Consider the following 12,792-nt stretch of genomic DNA (forward strand, 5'->3'; position numbering starts at 1 on the left):
CTACTACACCCCTCCTTAACTTTATTTAATTTTAATTTATTTTAATAACATTCAATATAAAAGTGCTTAACAGTCAATTTCATTAATATTATAATCTTTCAAATACTCAGGCATTCGTCGTTCTCGTCTTGGTTTCTTAGTTATTCTGCTGGTATCATCCCGGCCATCTTCTTCACGATGCTTAGGATCACTAGAAGCTTTGTTTTGATTCGGATCGAACAGATCTTCAGTAGCAGCTGCTTCAGAGTTCTGAAAAGGGCTGCTTGATGTAATTCGTTTAGCATGGTTAACATGTCTGTCACTTTCTGCTCCGGTTTTGAGATCCTTAACCGTAAGCCTCGTCCCGTTTCGTCTTAAAACTATGTTAGGCTGTGGATTGAAATTAGTAGTAAGTTTGTTTTTCTTCATTTGGTTTTTCAGTAGCACAGTATCGCCGACGTCAATTTCCGAGTATTTAGCTTTCCTTTTGAAATCGCCATATTGTTTTCCTTTATCCTTTTTAATTTGGTCAAAACTGGTTACCACATCTTTCTCATCTTCTTGCGTATTCAGCGCTTCAGGTAATTTGTCCTTCAACGTTCTACCAAACATTAGGACCGCTGGTGATTTTCCAGTAATGGAGTGGGGAGTGTTTCGGTAAGCCAAAAGAAAACTGTATAGATCATTTTTCCAATCTCTTCCCATAGCTACACTAATCCGTATAGTTTTCAGTAAGGTCCTGTTCTGTCGTTCTACTAGACCATTCTGAAATGGTGCATAAGGAATTGAATGGTTTATTCGAATATCATTTGATACGCAATAATCCTTAAACTCTTCTGACTGAAATGGTGGACCATTATCGCACACAATTTCTTCTGGGAATCCGTATCTTGAAAAGATAGTGCGTAATCTGAATATCGTCAGATTTGCCGTTGTAGAAGTCATGATTTCAATCTCCGGAAACCTTGAATGGTAGTCTACTGCAACCAAAAGATGAATGCCATTCAATACTTCCATAAAATCTATGGCAATTTTCCTCCATGGTTTGGATGGCATTTCAATACGAGTCATAGGTTCCACCGATGGTTGCGAAACAAGCAAACATCCATGACATTCCTTAACAAAACTATCCACCATCGTATCGATACGCACCCACCAAACTTTCTCTCTCAATCGCCGCTTCATTGCATCAATACCAAGATGTGGTTCATGGGCCAATTGTAGAATTTTCTTCTGAAGGCTTCTGGGTATGACAATTTTCTGATTCTTCAATATTATCTGCCCGTCTGTTGATAGATCATTTGCAACTAATCTGTATCTAGCTAATGTCTTCGGCCAGCGTTTGTGTGGGTAAGGCAACCATTTAATTAATTCCAGTAAGTCTAAATCTTTTTTAGTGGCTTCGATTATTTCAATAACTGGAATCGCTACAGGAGAAACGTCAGACGAGATCAACCTTACAATTCTCTCACTTTCCTCATCGTAGCTACTTGGACATAAGGTCTGATTTTGACACATTCTAGATAATGGATCTGCAATGTTGGATTTTCCAGGTCTATAAATGACTTTGTAGTCATAAGACATCAATCTTAACTTCCATCTGTCAATCCTAGCACAAGGTTTCGATCGGTCTCCGAATATCGTTACAAGTGGTTTGTGGTCTGTTATGAGCCAGAAAAACTTCCCATATAGGTAAAAATGGAACTTCTCTGGTGCCCATACTAAAGCTAAAGCTTCACGTTCCGTTTGGGCGTATCGTTTTTCTACATCTGACAGTGTTTTTGAAGCGTAACTAATTATGTTGTATTCTCCCGATCTTGTTTTCTGAAACAGAACTGCACCTAAGCCAACTGGGCTGGCATCAGCAACTACAAATGTTTCTAACTCAGGATCGAAATAAGCCAAGGTCTCTTCTTTTAGTAAACTATTTTTCAGTAGTTCAAACGCTTTTTGGTGTGCTGCCGTCCAATTGAATATTGTGTTTTTCTTCGTAAGAGATACTAGCGGATTGGCAATAGTTGACAAATTTGGAATGTGACGGCTTACGAATGTTACTAAACCCAGAAAGCTTCGAACTTCTTCGGCAGACTGCGGTTCCCGAAATTCTCTGATAGCTTGTAACTTCTCTTGTGAAATGCGAACACCATTCGATGTTAAGTTAAATCCGAGAAAATCAGTTTGAGAGACACATTCTACTGTTTTGGAATCATTTAACATTATGTTCCTTTCGGTTAGTCGACGTTTTACAATATCAGTTCGAATCTGTAAAATCAAATTATCAAAATCTAATATTTAAACATAATATTCTAAAGTTTAAAATACCTTCAATGTTGCTATATCGGGAGCATGGATCAAGATATCATCAATAAACACAATTACCCATGGGAATTCTCCCAATATTGTCTCCATACACTTTTGAAAAAGTTCAGGTGCCGCTGATAAACCGAAAACCAATCGCTTATATCTCATAAGACCCAAAGGAGAGATAAATGTGGTGATGTAACGGCAATCTTCACGCAACATGAGTTGGTGGAATGCTTGCTTAATGTCGAATTTTGAAAATACCTTGCTTCCCCGCAGTTGGCAAGCCATTTGCTCCAATGTTGGAAGAGGATGAATCTCTCTTATTATAGCTTTATTAGCTTCTCGAAGATCTATTATGATTCTCACTTCAGTCGCACTTTTCCGTTTTACAATCATTGGAGATACCCATTCTGACGCATCTCGGACACGCTCTATAATGTCCTGTTTTTCTAGTTCTTTAAGCTTCAAAAGAGTTAATTCTTCTAAAGGAATAGGGATCCGACGATAAGATTGTTGAACAGGAGGAATACTTTTATCGATTTTGATCGATGCGCACATATCTAAATTTTTAATATTTATTTCAATAATTATCCATTGGTAATATAAATTTGAAGCACAATTTTTACTCACCTTTAATTGCAGGCAACGTATCATCAGACAACGATCTGAGGAATTTTACCACACCAAGCTTTTCGGCAGTGTTTCCCGATAGTAAGGAACATTTGCCATCTTGGATAACGTAAAGCGTAGTGAAGCAGGACTGATCTTCGATTGTGATTTTCACATCAACTTCACCGAGTACAACTAGGGCTTTGTTTGAACCATACGCATGAAAAATCTTATCACTTCCTTTGCGAATACCGAAAGCTTCAAACCCAACTTGCTTCAAATGTTTCCAATCCATTTCACTTAGTACATCTTCGTCAGCACCTGTATCTATGATGAACCTGATATTGACACCTCCTACTGTTGCTTGAACTGACCGTTTGCCTTCCAGATGAAAAATTTCTCGGATCTCTACAGGCTTGGTCACATCATCAACTTCGCGAATGAATTTCGGATTTCTATCGAATCGAGACTTTCCGTTCGTCCTCCCAGTTTCTTGCTTCATCGATCTCTTGAATCTTGATTGTTGACTTTCGAATTTACGGAAACGATCACAACACCGGGCAAAGTGTCCTTTAGACTTACATTTGTTGCAACGTGATGAACGGGCTGGACATCCTGGATCTCTAGAGAAATGATTACCAAGGCACCTAAAGCAAGTCCGACTAGGTTTATCTGCATTTTTGTCGATGCTCTGCATGGTGTTCAAATCACCAATCTCGATTGACTTGCCACGAAACTCTTGAACCTATTATTATTATTTTTTTTTTTTTTAATTGGTGAAATTACATATATATTACATGGGACACATTAAAATAATTTTCAAGTAGTTTAACATTACCTGTGCTCTTACTGACTCATGTGTTCGACCAATTTTCAGCATATCATCAAGACAAACATCAGCCTCGAGATATTTTGCTCTCAGTTTATCGTCATTTTGTGTAGCTACAACTATCTGGTCCATCAACATTTGATCGAGCTGGTCATCAAAATTGCAAAGGGCGGCCTGTGACCTCAACCGAATGACGAATTGATCTAGCTTCTCATCTGGATTGAACATCATCTGTCTGAATTTGAATCGCTCATACCGCAAAGACATACGAGGCGCATAATAATTGTCTAAAACCTCCATCGCGATGCGGTAAGGATTGTCCATAACATTGCTGACCACAGATGGCACATTTTGAGCAATTTTCCGTACATCCGGACCTCCAAAACACATAAGAGCCTTGTACATTTCCTCATGATCCGTTACGTTTTTCAACGCAAGATACGCGCAAAACTGATCTTTCCACAGATCCCAGCGTGAGCTTGTAGGACCCACATCATTCTCAACAAACGGGGTAATTGTAAAATTGAACTGTGGAATAATATGATTCCAATTATAATTTATAAAATTATATTCCAAATAATCTTCTATTTGACAGTTATTTATTTTCTTCGTGAATTGGATCAACTTTTCATTTGCATTCATTACACTCAACCGTTGCATAGCAACGGTCCAAAGCGACATCAACAACAGCGTTGATTTTTTTTTTCAGACGGTCTTGATACAATTCACTACGTCTTCACTAATTTATTGGACTGGAACCTTCGTTCCCTGCAATCTTTTCAATTCGGAGACAGGCTGGAAATTGATTTCCCTTTGTCTACCTGGACAGACTGGATTACCTTTAATCCCTATGTGTCAGGATTTTTCCAGAACAGACTAGAATTTTCCGAATTCTCTTTGTTTCTGGTCACTACTCAGACAGACTAGAACATTCTTTCTCTATGTCTGAGATTTTTCCTGGCCAGACTGGAATGTCTTCCCTTTGGCTCAGGTCAAAATTTGAAACAATTCACTCAATAAAAACTGTCAAATATTTTCTCCACTTGAAATTAACATAAAATATAATTACCGTAGCCATTTTCTGTTCCGCTCAACGATGATTGTATGGTACGATGAAATAATTCCCACTCTCGAGCCTCGCGATTCTCACTTTTCCACTTCTGCGGCTGGAATTTTCTGTCGGCGGCCAAACGTCCTTCACTTTCGTCGCCAATGTAGAAGTCAATAAAACACTTGTTACTTCTTGGAGCTCTGGATCTAAAGTGACATTTATTATAACATATATCTTACGTGCCTCCTATGATTGATACATGTTTCTCGGCCTACTACAACCTGTTTCCCTCAGAAAATTGGCCGTTTATGGACCGATTATGAAGCAAGGTTTACGAAATATTAATCTTTGAGATTCGATAAATCAAGTGTGTTGGAAACTATGTCAATGGTTTTTAGTAAAAACTTTTTACTACATTGTCCACATTCCGGAAGTCTTCCAGACACCTGGTTCCTGCAGAAAAGTTCCCGTTTATGGAGCGATTATGACATATCAATCTTCAGGTTTCAGGAAATCTTTTGGGCACCTGGTTTCAATGGGTTAGATGCATGGCCTGATTCGCTATTCATCACATAGTAACGCACATGCGCTAATGTGTGCACGAAAAATCGCTAAAGAGAAATGAGAAAAATATTTGTATGGCGAAAAGCATCTAACGATTGAATTCTCAAAATTGGGAACCATTTCCGAAAAAAAAAATTGGATACGGTTGAACGTGATGATAATGACTATCACGCCTACAAAATTATTATTATTATTTATTAAGGAGTTGTTAACTACAAAATCATTTGCCTCCAGCCAACAAAATATTTTTTCGATTAATGCTTTCATTTACGAAAAATTTGAAGTTAGATGCCTTTCCCCATACAAAATGAAACGAGAAAACTTCTGCCGATCAACTGTGAACAGGGATTGAATCCTGAGAAAATTGAGAGAATCTCTCACGTATCGCTCTCTGTAACTATCATAACATGCTGCACATTATGAGAGACTGTTTATCGTGTACTGCTACAAGTTTGATCAGATTGGGGGGATAGTAGTGCATGATAAAACCCCTCTAAACATGCTCCAAGCCTGGGGGACATTGTTGTTATTGGAAGTTCGTGGATTGTTAATCGTGCCAGTAAAGAAAAACACCTATCCCCAACGGTAAACAAGCGAGAAAAAGGGATTTTATCATCGCTCTCTCGTTGGGGCTCTCGCTCGCTGCTTCCATTTATCAGACTTGTTACACCTTGCGATACAATGACGATCGTGGACCGCAACAGATGGGATGTTTTTCTTTGCTTGCTTTGATCGTGCTTCATTCTCAAATGAGAGCGAATTCTGCAACGCCTGACTGTGAACAAGAGCAAAGCAGGAATCCATTGAAAAGTTTTAACATATGGCTTGAGACATATCAATTTTAAGATTTTATGGATCATGTACTTTGGAGGCCAGTCCACTATTTTTAGTTTTAGTCACACGCGCCACACTGCAGGAATCATTCATACAACTGGTTTCCACATGAAAAAAAAACATAACCGAATAAGCTATAAACAATGATTGCCACACATGCAATACTCAAGATATTATGAACCAAGTACTCTCCACAACTCGATATTCTATAAATCGACTCTCCACAACTCGATATTCTCTAAGTCGATATATTCTATAACTCGATGGATTTTTCGGTTCCTTCAAATTCCCATACATCATGCTCTCCATATGCCGATATTTCTATAACTCAATATCTCCACTAGTCGATGTCACGTGTGAGGCAAATTTCCCTCCCTAACTCGATATCTATCTAAAAATTCTGTTTATACAGGGTAATTTGGACCGCTTCTGGTTTGGATGTGAATAAACACATGCATTTTGCAATGGAAGTTAAAAAAACACATAAAAATAAAAATATAAATTTTCAGTAAAAAGTAAGTGATTTCTCAAACATTTTAAAAATAGCGTTTAAATATGATTTTTCAAAATACTATAAGCAAAATAATATTGCTTTCTTACAGAAGTGATCTTAAAAGTATTGGAAATACAGAAATTTGATACCATGATTTTATGATATTTTGTGTCCATATTTTCTATAACTCGATAATTCTAAAAGTTGATGGTCCCTTGAATATCGAGTTATGGAGAGTCCACTGTATGTTGGGGACTGTTTTGAACGTTTTTTGTCCTGTATGCATAATGAATTACATCAAAGATGATTAAAAGGAAAAAGATGACCGACTCTTTATTTTTACCAATTTTTTTTTCGAAAAATGTTTCCAATTTTGAGAAATAATTCGTTAGATGCATTTCGCCATACAAATATTTTTCGCGTTACCTTTTAGCAATTTTTCGGGCACAAAAACTAGCGCATGTGCGTTGCTATGTGGCGAGTAGCGAATCGAGTTATGTATGTAACCAATTGAAACAGGTTCAATGAAAAAAAAACTAGAATATAGCTCAACATAGTTTTTATTGGTTTTCCATTAAAATTTGTTTACTAGGAAAAAGGATCATTTTCCTATGCTTATTAACTATCTGTAGCAGATATTGTTTCTGTTCTTCATATCTTGTTATTTTATCATTGAATTCTGACATGAGTGACACCCTTCTTTCCGCTTTGGGGTCATGCACAAATTACGTCACGCTCCAAGGGGGGGGGAGGGGGTCAAGCCAAGCGTGACAAGCCTTACAAAATTTTCGGAGGACTCATACAAAAAGTGTGACAAAGGGAGGGGAGGGGGTCAAAAAAGTTGGAATTTAGCGTGACATAATTTGTGTACCATCCCTTTACCATTCGTTACGCAAATGTTCATCAATTTAGCTCGGCCATCTTGGTAATCTTGGTTGTCATTCCAACTTCTCACATCATTTTCCAAGAAAGATGTGTTTATATTGAACCGCTTGAATAGGTTCTTGGTTTCGCTGTCAACAAATTTTTATGGACAAGCTTTTTTCACTTCTTTCAAATTCATTTCAGTCCGCTTACTTCCGACAAGTTTATCGAGTTCTATTACCATCTTCCTTTTCACTTCCATTTCTAAGCCATCGTCAAAAAAGGCCGATCCAACCAGCTTTGGGCAAAGGTACCATAAGTGTTACTTGAACTTCTCTGCGGCGGCAAACCACATGGTGTCCTTCTTTCTTCTATACAATGACTTTAACAAAAGCAAATCATATCTTGCTGCACTTTACTCCATTGGTGCCGTTTCCTCAATAGTGGATAGGAAAACTTGTCGTCGGAATAAATACATTTTAAGAGAGTATATTCCCTTATTCATCCATCTTGCTCGATTCACTGGACCAGCTTCCAAAAGTTCCCTGTAGTCGTCACTGGGAAGAAATTTCTGTAAATATATTGTTGTTATATATAGGGTTACTTGTTGTATTATCCGACATTTTTGTTCTCTTTCGCATAGGCGATTTTGTGAAATATAAATAGTGGGCTCAAAATTTGCCCCATTACTTGTAGCATATAAGCGCATCGTACGGCCGAATCTCATAAAAATTGGTCACAAAAATAACCCTGTGACTAAGAAAACAAAACTGCGGAAAATAAGAAAGTTCCCATATTAAATTTTATAATCAAAAATATTAAACATTGGGCCGTAGCTTTCCAAATGAAATAATTTCATGGCGGTTCTTTATCACGGTGGTGCACTGATCAAGAAGGCGAGGGCTGCTTTTGCGAGCTTAAGAAATAGTTGCAAGAACAGTCAGATTAGTCAACGCACCAAAATTCGAATATTCAATTCCAATGTCAAATCTGTGCTGTGATACTTCAGTGAAACGTGGTGTTTATCAGCGGAGAACACTCAAAGGCTGCAAGTGTTCATCAACAGACGCGTACGGTATATAATTCGGGCATGGTGGCCACACAACTGGATGTCTAATGCTGAGCTCCAGAGGCGCGATCACGTTCTGAACCATGGGTAGGACAAACGTTAGCAATTTTCTTGTGAAGCTAAGAAAAATGTTAACCCTGGACTGGAAATTGAAAGTTACTATATTTGAAGGGCTCAAACGCAGAGCGGTGTAAGTGACATTTTGGTCGTTTTGAATTGAGTCGAGGAAATTCTTCTATTTCCAAGCATTCTAACAACATTTTCAGGTGACTTGTCCGCTCAACTAAAAAATAGCATAATTTTTGGAAGACTTGTCTGTTTTTTGTGCCTTCCATACAATTTTATAAAATGAAAGATTGCTGAATAAACTTCAAAGTAGATAATCACAAAACTAGGTTTTTGTCACTGACATAACTTTGCTTCTAATCCCTCTATTTCATGCCAGCCTTTATCCTATGACTAAGAAATCGTTTCATCGAGCAGGTAGCAACTGAGTGCCTAAAACTAGGAACTACAAGACCTCTTTCCAAAAAAAATATTAAAAAGAATCAAAAAGAGACCGAAAAGAGACCAAACAGGAATCAAGAAAACTAAATGAAGTCTAACAGGAACCATCCATTGATTTACCTGGGACATCCTTCAAGATTACCGGTCAAAAAAACATTTTTTTCAAGAATTCTTCCAGGAATGTCTCCAGGGAAATGCCAAGGAAATTTGGTGAAATCAGTGAGGTATTTCCAACCCGGGAGCATCATGACAGCTGCAGTACAACGTCAATGTACCGAAAAATTTTGGTCCGTGGTACTGTCAAATTCAATGAAATCATGGAGTGTGCTCAAAATAGGGCGTAAACTAGAATTATGCTTGATAGACATAAAAATAGTTTTACATTTTTTGTTTGGTATTTGTAACATCATTATAAACGAGTGATCACCAAATAGCGATTTTCTAAAAGGATTTGTATGGTCATCGGGAAGTTTTTGTATGGCCCACGAGCGAGTTTTGAATAGTGGTGTGATGTGATCCGCATGCTGAAGGTGCTTATAGTAACCGTTCCTTTGTTTACGAAATTATTTTTTGACCACTTGTCAATTCAAAGCAAGGCAAATTTGTTAGGGATCGTTCAAATATTACGTAACACAACAAGAGGAAGTAAGGGATATTTTGTAGTGTTTCGGTCCATACAATAAATTGAAATTTTCCATATAAAACCTGTTACTTCAGGGAGGAAGGGGGTTTAAATTGGCAAATTTCTTCGTTACGTAATATTTGAATCATCCCTTAGATATTTACGATAATCATTAATTTATGGGAAATTGACTGTAGTTATAAGCTTGAAATCAATCTGAGATCATATCAACTCGCAGTACATTTTCTTTTGCGGATTTGAACATTTTTTTCTCATACTCACCACCAGATGTCTAAGTTTCAATCAGATAAGCTTATTGGATGAAGTATCCCGCTTTTACGAACGCTAATATCACCAAAAATTAGCTCACTTTAACAAAAAGGGATCTAGTGATCTGACTTGGGTCGCTTGATATGGACTTATCCACCGGTGCACTAAATTTACTCAGTCGAAGAATTTTGACACTTGACCGAAACACGTGGAAAGCATCTACGTGACCCGTTAAAGTGTCAAAATTCTTTAACCCGTATAGGCCTGAGTGGAAGCAAAAATACTAAAACCCTTAACACTCAGCGAATACTTAACGGACTTAAATATTTTTTGTCAGTATACTGGCCCACATATCTAAATTCTAGAAATGGCCGAAGAAACTCGAGAATACTCCTATAGCCGGAGTTATTGCGGTGGGTCACTGGGTCAAGTCGGGTAGCAAAAGGCTATTTTTTGGGACATTCTAAATAATCATTATTTGTTTCCAATTACATATATTTTATTTTGCATAAATCATTTAGATCTGATATTCAACATAATAAATTAATAGTTTTGCACCATTTATAGTGAACCAGATGCGGCCACTCGGGCTTAATGTCCTGAAGAACCGGCTCTAGATTTGTTAGGTATTAAACCGTTTCAAATCTCTAAAAGAATAGATCGAACATAACAGTTCACTAAAATGCATTCCCATAAGCTTGACACAGATGTTAAGATACAAGTTATGCACTTTATCATAAATTTTAGGCATCCCGAGGACCCGAAAATGGTATTTGTAGGATCAATCAAATGCAGTTGACATAATCATTAAATTAAATCGATTATCAGAAGGTTTACTCTGATGCGTTTTTCTTAAAACTTCTTGATATAGTGGCCACATTATAGCCGATTCTAGAAATTATCTGTGACTTGAAATTTGCCTTCCTCCAGGGGCACAGAAGCACAAAACCCTTGTCACCCGACCTGACCCAGAGATTCACCGCAATAACTCCAGCCACAGGAACATTCCCGAGATTCTTTGACCACTTTTATGAACTAGATATGTGTACGAGTATACTGTCAAAACATAATTGAAATCCGTTTAGTATTCGCTGAGCGGTGAGTTTTAGTAATTTTTCTTTCACTCAGGCCTATACGGGTTAACCGAGTGAATTTATCACACCGGTGGACAAGTCAATGGACCGATGCTCGAGTTCACTATCTGACGTTTGAGCGGTGCCGTGTTATTTATGTGACCATGGCAACTAGTGAATTCGGCACCGCTCAAAAGTCAAATTAGTGAACTCGTGCATTGGTCCATTGACCGGACCAAAGCCAAACGTCAATATGTTGGATCCCTACCAGAAAGTAAGCTAACTTTTGGCGGCCATTACCGCTTTTAAAAAGCTGGATAGTTCATCCAATAGAGCGCTGCATATGACGAGCCTAACCTCACTTATTTGACAGCTGCTGGTCCTGTTGTTTATGTTTTGGACTTAGTCGTTTTTTCCATCATTTTTTCATCTTCGCATTTCTATCACCAGCATGCTGATGGTGACGATTTTCCACGGTAGGAAGATAGAATAATACGATCCGCGGGTATCTGCAGTGGATTTGACCTCTCCTCGCAGCAAACTTTCACGAAATTAAGAATGATTCGAAAAAAGTTCTAAGTCCAAACTGTAAACAACAGGACCAGTGCCTGTCAAAATTGATGCGTGACGTCACAGTGCAGTGGAGTATGGACTTATCCACGGTCTTCTTTTCGTGTTGATTTTTTCCGATCTAAATATGTTTACATAAAATGACATCCACGCCAACACGAATGTTCACCGGATGAACAATGCGTGGATGAATGTGCAACGAAATCGTTTATTTTTCTGTATATTTACATCGCCCGCAGTAAAGGTTTTCTTCACGCTGAAAGTTGCAGCGTGACGTCATCGTATATTAGTTCATAGGCTTATTTGATTGAAAGTTTGAAACTTAGACCTCTGGTGGTGAGTATGAGAAAAAGTGTTCTAATCCGCATAGAAAAAGACTGCAAATAAAAAATAATATCACTTTTCGACTAGATTCGATCTCAAATAAAAAGATAAGGACACCGTCTTCAGCCATTTAGCTGTACGAAATGGAACTTAACACTAGACAATGGATAAGGATGCTCCAGTGGCACAGTTGAGAAACATTCCTGACGAAAAGTTTCAATGGTTGAAGCGGAAATCGAACCCACACCCAATGACACGATGCGCTTAAATGCCTAACGACACTAACCGCACAGCCACGAGGCCCACAATATTTTATTTTATTTTATGTTACGGCCAGCGCTTTCTTTTGAGGGCATGAAAGCGATCCACAAATCAGTTAGGCTATATTGTAAGTAATTTCTTATAGATTACTTTTCCGTAAACCAAAGCACTAACACGTTATTTAATCTTTTCACCGAACGAATTGGTACGCTCTTAAGTTCATTTGGTGCTTAAACTTGATGATTTTATTAAATTTATTTCTATTGGCAGACGAAAATATCAGACTCGCCCTTATTTCATTTCATTCCATTCGTTGTTTCGCACCCGTCAACAACGAAACAAAATTCCGATCTGCCATAGTGAAAAATTGTGCCGGCAGCGGTGGATGGCCCCATTGTTTACGTTGAAAGTAGGTACGTGAAAATTGCGTTATCTGTCACTTCGCGGGGGGGTTGGGTATTTCTGAAAAAAAAAAAAAAAAAAAACAAAAAACATATATAGTACACGGATAAAAATCTGATTCCCACACCATGACTTACAAGTCATGAAATTAATAAATTCTCGATTAC

This window comes from Aedes aegypti, chromosome 1 (genome assembly GCF_002204515.2).
Source record: "Aedes aegypti strain LVP_AGWG chromosome 1, AaegL5.0 Primary Assembly, whole genome shotgun sequence".
NCBI classification, from domain to species: Eukaryota; Metazoa; Arthropoda; class Insecta; order Diptera; family Culicidae; genus Aedes; species Aedes aegypti.